The sequence below is a fragment of the Humulus lupulus genome, chromosome 2 (genome assembly GCF_963169125.1).
Source record: "Humulus lupulus chromosome 2, drHumLupu1.1, whole genome shotgun sequence".
NCBI classification, from domain to species: Eukaryota; Viridiplantae; Streptophyta; class Magnoliopsida; order Rosales; family Cannabaceae; genus Humulus; species Humulus lupulus.
The window spans coordinates 88,418,499-88,428,091 of NC_084794.1; the positions used below are offsets into that span (position 1 = coordinate 88,418,499).

A 9,593-nucleotide genomic window follows, 5' to 3' on the forward strand; every position below is an offset into this window, starting at 1 on the left:
TGAACGGATGTAAACGGTTGGTCGCCGCATGTGTAAGGAACCTCCAATTTCAACCCATACATCTGTTTATCAACTTTAAGTTCCTTGTGCAATATGTCAAGAAGTTGCAAGTACGTTACAGTATCCTCCATCAGTATCACCATGCATTGAGGGTCCTTGAAAATCCACTTATTCCCTTGTAATTCTCAAACCCCATTGTAGGATACAAAAACGTAGACAATGGAACTTGTGTTGGGAAAAAAACACTGAAATTATCAAGAAAACTGTCAATTTTTCAGAAATTCATGAAAACACACCATTATCAAGCTTTATTGATCTATAATCGAACTATATCGAGTTACCATCGATCCCATAAACGAGCTCTTATTGAGTTAGTATCGAGCTACCATTTCTTAAACCGAACATAAACCTAACCAAAACCTTCATCGAACCCTATCGAGCACAAATCGAGAAAACAACTACACTAAATATTCTAGGGTCCAATCAAACCCTTATCGAGTTGTCATCGAGCACCATCGAGCCCATAATCGAGCTCTTATCGAGTTAGTATCGAGCTACCATTTCTTAAACCGAACATAAAACCTAACCAAAACAACTACATTAAATATTCTAGGGTCCAATCGAACCCTAATCGAGTTGTAATCGAGCACAATCGAGCAACAAAACCTAAAACTATCGAGCTATTATCGAACTATATCGAGCAACAACGAGCTCATAAAGGAATCTTCTTCTACATACCATCGAGCTCCTATCGAACCGTTATCAAGCTCCAATCGAGCAAAAACGTTGCAAAAAACCCAGAAAAACACAGATCGCGGAATCTCACTGAAAAAACCCCCCCAAAAATACACCAATATAGGCTCAGATCTGTTCAAAATAGCCAAAAAAATGTAAACAAATAATATCCAACACATAAAATGAACAATCTTATTACCCATGGTTTTTCTCCTCCAAAAACACTCAAAATGGATGTTGCATTTGATATTGGCGACTTCACAGAGACAATGGAGATGACTTACAATGATTTCAACATGAAAATCATACAAATCTGTAGGTTTTAGGGAGCATTTCGTGAGAATGACAGAGAGAGAGGGAGAGAGGGAAGAGAGAGGAAGATAAGATTTTAGGATTTGAAGATATAATGAGAAGGGTATTTTAGGTATGAGATAAATGTTTAGCATCAAATTGAAAATATTATTAGTGTTTGACATTTTTGGTAATATTAGGCATTATTAAGTATCAATAGTGAAATTTCCCTTCTGTTATTCATATGGTTACATTTGACTTTTCTTGAGTCAGTTTTGAAAATTTGATACAAAATTTGAAAAATAATACATTTCATTAAATATACGTAAGAAGATTCAAACCAAATATGTATATGGAGACAATGAAAAAATATATATTGCTAACTGCGTGTAATCAATGCTCATTGCAATAAAGATTATCCTCATAAGGAAATATGAAACTATCCATTTGTTAAACATAACTAAAAACTCTAATTTTGTGCTATAATAATCACAATGATCAACCATGACCATTAAGGTCACTTACTAGGGTTATTCTCATAAAATGGGCAATCTCCCCTATGGGCCACAATTTTAAACATGTGGGTCTCAATCGGCCCACCATTATTTACTTCAAAGTATAATATATAAATGGGCTAGTAAACTGTGAATTATAGCTTGTTTACGTGATTTGCATGTAGGTTACGTGATTTTCATGTACCATAGATTATGTAGTACGTGAACACACCTAAGCGTACCAACCTTATAAATGATAGTAGATAGTAGGTGCCTTCTTCAAAGCTACACTACTACAAAAGCATGCTTTTAGGATACTTTTTTAGAGCACTCACCTAGATGCAAGCCCTAAAAATAGTTCCTGGATTTTTTAGGGCTCACGTTATGTGTCCTAAAAGTTTAAAAAAAAAATTAACAAACACCTTCTGGACTTTTTAGGACACTCATTACGAGTCCTTAAAGAATTTTTTTAAGACACACGGTGCAAGTCCTAAAATCTTATGTGTCCTAAAAGTTTGAATTTTAAAAAATCATAAATTCCCTCCAATCCCTCAAATCACTCAATAATATATAAAAAAAAAAACACACACACACACACACAAAAATCACTCAAATCACTATCTCTCTCTCTCTCTCTCTCTCTCTCTCTCTCTCTACCAAGGCCAAACGACCGCCTTGCCGTCACCGCCCATCGCCACGCGCCGCCCCACTCGACGCGCCGCCCCCCAAAACCCCCAACCCCCAGATCTCAGCCCCTCACACGCGGCCTAAGGCCCTCAAACGACTTGTCGAAGTTTCAGCGATTTTGGGTTTTCTCAAACTTTCCGGCCACCTCGAGTCACCATGAGATGAACCACCACCACCACCATATTCTTTGCATATTGGGCTTCAAAACCCACTAAAGAATCAGATCCAATGGGCACCGTGGAGTGGTGGCGCCACAACTTACTCCAGCCATTCTTTTAAGGCTCGTGTCTGCAAGCCCTAAAAACATTCTTTAAGATTCGCAACGCGAGTCCTAAAAAACTCTATTTTAAGGCTCTCAAATAGAGGACTCGCGCCCTATAAGTCCTAAGAAGTTTTTTTGTAGTAGTGCTAGTCACCGAACAATGCATTAATGCAAATCAGTTTATCCAAATAAATAAATAAAAATTGTATTAATACATTTTTTATTAATATATTTACTTATAAAGAATGACTAAAAAATATGAATAGGGTTTCATAGAGAGATAAATAAGTCCTAAATGTGGGTAGATGGCCTCTTCAAAGCATCCCACCAACCAACCCATTATACCATTGTAAAGAGTTTGAAAGACCACAACCAATCCTCATTCCTTAATGTTTTTGGACATATATCATCTAGCAGCTCGGTTCCCATGGCCAACTTATAGTTAAATTCAGCACTCACCCACATCAAGGCACGTATTAGGTAGACGTGTTATGGATTTTATTGAATTTTTTGCATGAATTAGTAAGATCCAAGTGCAGAATATATATGATTAAATATTTTCTCTACCAACACTTTTCAAAACTTGAAATCGTTAGTAGTATACTAATCATGTGATTAGTTACAGTACATGAAGAACTACGAATTTAAGGATTTGTTTTGGGAGTATCATAATTACGTATACATTGAGGATTGTGTATTGTTCAAATTTATTGATTATAATATCTTGTGGATTCAAAACAAAGATGACAGCCATTGATGATGACTCCACCTCGCAGTGGGCAGAAATACTTGACAGCCTTCAACTACAAAAAAAAAAAATAGATGAAATAGACACTGCAGATATTCTAGGGAAAGAGATGGACTCTCTAGAAAAATAGAAAATCTTCTACATCATCTATTCCAAGTGGAGAGGCTTTAGGATCTGTATCGATGAATGTAAGAAGAGAGAAGGGGTTATTAGCATGTTTCGATGGGTTTGTTCGAGAGAAGGATTTCGAGTAGAAAAGTTTTTGAACTTGGAAAATAAGAAGTGTGCAAAGAAAATAACTCAAACTGGCTGTGGCACTTCACACCAATTGATTAGAATGAAAAAAAAAAACAATTAATGGAGAGGCAGAGAGTTTGTACCCGATCATAATCATTCATTGACCACTATTTCAAAAAAGTGATTCCTAAGGTCACATCGTGAAGTTTCGACGCAGTTGTTTAGGTGATGGCCATGCAGGAGGTTGGGATCAAAACTTCAAACGTCGTGGCACATATTGCCATGCAGTCAGGTGGGTATGATAACATGGATTATCAGTTGAAAGATGTCTACAATAAAGTGACCAGTTTGAGAAAGCTACAAAAGATTTCAATTGACTCAGAAGGTGCATTAGGTTACTTGGATTGCCTATCCGAATGATCCATATCTATATGTAGAGTACAAAATAGATGACCAAAATCAATTGGCACACCTTTATTGGGAAAATAGAAATAGTAGAAAGGACTACATGCTATTCGGAGAGGTTATTGCTTTCGATACCACATATAGGACTAACAAATATAATAAGTCACTGGCAATCATTATCTAAGTCAATCAACCCTTTGAAAGTTGTGTTTTTGGATTAGCATTGTTGCTAGATGAGACAGTAGACTCTTATTATTAGTTGATTAGGCTGTTCCTAGATTGCATGGCCAACAAAAAACAAAAATTAATCCTTACTGACAATGACAAAAGGATGGGTTTTGCAGTTAACTATTTATTGTCATAAGGTCCATATAGACTGTGTGTGGCACTTGCAGGCCAATGCAACCAAGAATCTCAAAGTATTGTCGTTCAACCCAGGGTTCTATGACTTAATATATACCAACTACACAAAAGATGAATTTTATGAAAGATGGGTTGCTTTGTTGGAAGAGCATAATCTTTTGTAAGGTACTGTTCCTAGTGCACGGCAGAAATTGTGGTAATTGTAGCATTGTATACAACAACAAAATTTCACATAAACAATTTTATATGTGGATCATTTAATATGTAATATGTTAATCAACAAAATATATATACGTAAAATTGATACGAAATGATTTACCTCTTGTAGTCCATCAAGAGTCCTTTAATCTTTTCGTATATGATTCAATCTTCATATCATCGCTAGAGTACTCACACCAAGATCTTCCAAGACATTCTCTACACCTTAAGATGTAGATGGGCACATAGAGAACAAGAATCAAATTTGTGAATAAAATGTATTCTCAACACATGAGACTCTTGATTATAGGCTAGAGAGAAAGAGATGTTTTTCTTTTGTGAGAAAATGGTGATCACTTTTATTGATACTTCAAAAACTACTTCTTCACCTATTTTCTATCATATAGAATACATAGGCATTATTATTATCATAATAATAATAATAATAATAATAATAATAATAGTGATCATTTTAATAATAAAAAAATAAATGATAATTGAAGACAAAGTCTTACATTCCATTTTAAAACTATTTTCAAAATGTTTTATTAATTAATTAATAATATAAAAAAAAAAATTGATCACTAACAGTACTGGTACACGCATAGGGTAGTCCAGGATACCCTATGTGTGTAACACTTCCTGAAATAAGGGAATTTGATTTTTTTTCATGCATATTTATTTTAATTAATTAATAATTAGAAATTCCAATAAGGTATCATCATTTTAAGAAAAAGATAACAACTTAAATTTCAAAATTCAAAATTCAAAATTTGAATTTTCATTATCATCTTATTATTAATTACATAAATATAATAATCAAACATAATTTTGACTATCCATATTTATCATCTCTCACTTAAATAAAATAATTGATTAAAATCAATTTCTTTTATTTCTATACAATTTCAAAAATTGCATTAATGCAATAATAAATTGTGCAACTTCAATTATCACATAATTGTATATTTATCCTAAAGAATAAATATTCTCTCAAATAGCACATTCACAATTTGACCCTTATATCAACTCTTACCTTGAATAATGTTTATAGAGTCACCCCGGGGACTTATGGACCAATAATTCCAAGCTCCAATAAATAATAGATTATTAACCAAAACTCTTTGATTCGATAATCATATTTATTAATCTCATGATTACTCCACTATAAATATGAGACTGCACTCTTGAGAATTAAAGACATATATTTATTGAGTACTTTATTGTAACCATAAAGTGTCTATTGATATAATCATTACATACAAATTAATCATCTACTGATGATTCATAATTCAGTGGGAATAAAATTATCGTTTTACCCTTTTAATTATATCTTTTTTCCTTGTGTACCATTGACCTCACTAGTGAAGATTAATTCATAATCTAATTATGAATTTGACGTCAATAACCTTTTCAGTTCCAAAAGTCAACCCAATAGGGAACCATCATTCAATCTATAAGAAGGTATAGTGTAAAACGCCCTAATCTAACGCTTTGTAAAACTATTACATACGCATACACTTATAGAAGAAAGCCACTTATTGTATGAAAAATCTCAGTGGGGCCTTGCTAAAACATGCAAGTTGGGCCAAATAGTTTTAAAATAAAAATAATAGTTTTCATACAATGTTTTAAAAATAAATAAAGTTCAAGTCTCATTGATAAGTTCTTAAAAGTTAAAAATAAACATAACATTGTTCCTTAGAAATTGGCATTAAGCTGATCGTTTGTTCGCCCATAGGATACCTCCACGTCATACACACTCTGACGTCGGAACTCCCCACATCACCATGCGTGCCAAAGAGAAAAACCTATTTGCTACCTAGAAGGGAAAGTAAGGGGGTGAGCTAAAAGCCCAGTAAGGAAGTACAAACAACACACAAGTAAACACAACAAACATATTCACATTCATACATCATTATACATCATACTTAACTTTATCATCATACATCATCATCATAAACATTATCATCATAAACATCATCATCATAAACATTATCATCATAGACATCATGAACATCATAAGCATTATCATCATAAACATCATCATCATGTCTTTGTGAACATGGCCCGCTAACTTGTCCATGTCACATCTTAAGGTAAACAGGATCTCTGGTCCTTGAATAATCTCGGCGTGCCCGCCCTATGAGTTACGTCTTCATATCCTTAGTAACTCGGGTTACGTCTTCACATCCTTAGTAACCATTTTGTTGTGTCGTGATCATTACACTAACAACCATTACATATCATACAACATATAGAAATACATCCAAACTAGTCATATTAAAGCCAAGGAAAAATACATGATTTCTTACATTCATCATCAGATCATAACAGCATTTCATACATCATATCACATGGTACAACTTCATATATATCATTTATCCTTAGCAAGCCAATCCTACCGTGCATAGCATAAACAAATAGAATTCTATCTAACTTCCTTACCTCATGTCCGAGCAAAGCAAAAATGGAACAAACTCCACAACGAACCTATAATCATAATCAAAAAGTATTCTTTAGCATCACATGAGATTTCTTGTGCCCGACACATATGCCCCATGTGTGCATGGGCCATGTATACATGGTGCCACTTATACATAATTTTTCAAACATGCACATTTTTCACATAGAACCACAAAAGAATAATGCAAATTCTACTTATTATTCATGCATGGTTTTCAAGTAAAAATTATATGATTGAATAATAGGCATATATTTGAACGTGAAAATGCATTTACATGCGACATGCTCGTTGTTAGAAAGTGATGTTTTAAAACGATAATTCCTACATGTTTATTTCTTACTTTTTCAAATAAAATTCAGCAACATGATTTCTTTACCATTATTTGTTTCTTTAAGTCCCAAAGTTTAATTAAATCATTTAATGCATTATTTTACTTTATAAAAATAATTCATTTAACATTTTTCTTAATTTCTCATAAAATAATAATCTCATTTATTATTTTAAATAACATAGAAAATAATAAAACATATAGTCACTTAGAAATACTTAATAAATTTATTGTTTCCTTTAAAAAAATACCATTTTTCTAAATTAATAAAAATTACATGATTAATATGATAATTTATAATTTTAAAGTGTGGAAAAATATATTTTCACTTATATTATTTAAGATTTGAATTATGTAGGTGTAAGGCCCACTAACTTTAAACAAAATAATATTTTAACTTAATAACATAACTTTCAGCAACTATTTATTTTTTTTAAAAATCATAAATGAATTTAAAACAAAATATTTTTCTCTAAAAACTACACTTAAATAATAATGTGAAAATTCATGGTTATATTTAAAAAAAATTAACATTTTTATACATACATAACTTAGGACATAATTTATTTGATGCATTAGCATTATTTATCTCATTTAAAACACATTTCTTATTTTTAAATCAAAAATTACAGCAACTAAATAATTCATTCAACATCACAACTTGGATTAAAAATCATATTTTCTTCTTAAAAACCAGCATGTGTTAATTTGAAAAAGACATCATTTAAATGTGAAATAAAATACCATTTTATTTTCATAAAATCAAAATATCATCAGAGACATCATGTGCATTTAAAACATTGTTTCACCAATTTACTCACTAATTATATACAAAAATCAGCAAGCATAATTAACATGAAATTCAAATGTGCTCATATTCATTGTAACCAATTACCCTAGCATGTTTCTATAGCTTCTATGCATCCAAAAATCCAACTAGCATGCACCAATAATTTAGACTATTTTCAAGACATAAACTCCAATACAACGCTTTAACCAAATGTATCATTAAACATAAAAATACAACTAGTCATGCTTCTTTTCTCTCACAATAGAATACCTTAACTCATCATGCCTATAAATGCACCAATAAAAAAAACAAAAACAAAAAAAGAAGGCCCTAATTTTATAACAAGGCATGGCCAAACCCCTATATTATATCTAGAGTCAATTTGTGTTCTTTCATTATTACCATACCAAGATTTCTTACATATAAGCCCTTATTTTCAAAATAACAATAAGCCTTTTTAATAGATCTTGAAAAAAATCATGTACCAATATTAAGCCAAAACTCAAATCCAAATTCTCTTTAAAATCCATATGAACCCAAAACAAAGATACAACATCAAGTAATACTAACATGCTTTCTAAGGACAAGATAAAATCAATAAACAATAAACAATCTCTAAACTTAAAATAACAACTCTTTCAAAGCTAAAGATTTAAACATAACATTTCATGCCAACATCAACCAATACTTCAAAACCACAAACAACGACCAACAGGTCAAGACAAATAATACACAATACCTCTTGATAACCTTGCTTAGCCAAGACTCTAGAATCGTGTCTCTTGACACCCTCACCACTTATCACAAGAACCTATATGCATATCTTAGAAATCTTGAAAATGGAAAGGAAGAGAAAATAAAATCAAGGGATATCATCATACCTCTTCCAAATTTTTGAAAGCCTACAATCATCTTGGCTTGGTGGCCGACTTTTCTATGAGGGTAAACCTCTTGAACCTTTTGTTAGTACCACCTCAAATAACCTAGTTCATAGAATCCCCAACAACTTTGCTTAGAACATAGAAGGAGAAATAGAGACAATGGAAAAATAAGAATAACCCTTACCTCTACCTCCTTGAGATTCAAAAATTCTAGCTTCCCTAGTGTTGATGGCAAGAACTAAATGAGAGACAAACTTTTCTCTATAGTGTTTGGCGGCCATTAGGGTGTTGAGAGGAAGAGAAAAGAAAATGTGGAAATAAAAGAAAAGGAAACCTACTTATGCAGCCTACCCAAACCCTAATTCTCTTGGACCTAATTTTATGTAATTGATTTATTTCTTAATCCCCTCTTTCCCTTAGCTGCCCATGGCTAATAATAAAGGAAATTATGTTAACTCTAGGGTCCTGCGAATTAGAGCTGAGTTTTGACCCGTTTTCGTTGTGTTTTAGGGAAAATATGATTTCAAAAAAGTTGTAGAAAATTTCATTATCTTTCTAACGGTACTAATTGTGGCTAAATTGGATATCTACAGATTAACTTATGTCCGTTTTACTGAGGCTGGTCCAGAGTTACGGGAAATCAGAAAAAGACAACTCTCTTTTTCTACACTTGTTTCCCCAATTCTTATTTGTGAACACAAAAGTTT

General features: G+C 32.3%; 1 long non-coding RNA gene across 1 annotated transcript; it reads right to left on the bottom strand.

Moving 5' to 3' along the window:
- Window positions 1–5,979: 5,979 nt before the first annotated feature.
- On the bottom strand, window positions 5,980–9,196 carry LOC133818179 (uncharacterized). The gene is made up of 5 exons (XR_009885817.1): window positions 9,071–9,196; window positions 8,887–8,988; window positions 8,745–8,816; window positions 6,869–6,913; window positions 5,980–6,242 (listed from the first exon to the last, which is right to left on the bottom strand). It is a non-coding gene; the product is annotated as an uncharacterized LOC133818179 (long non-coding RNA).
- Between the last annotated feature and the right edge of the window lie 397 nt (window positions 9,197–9,593).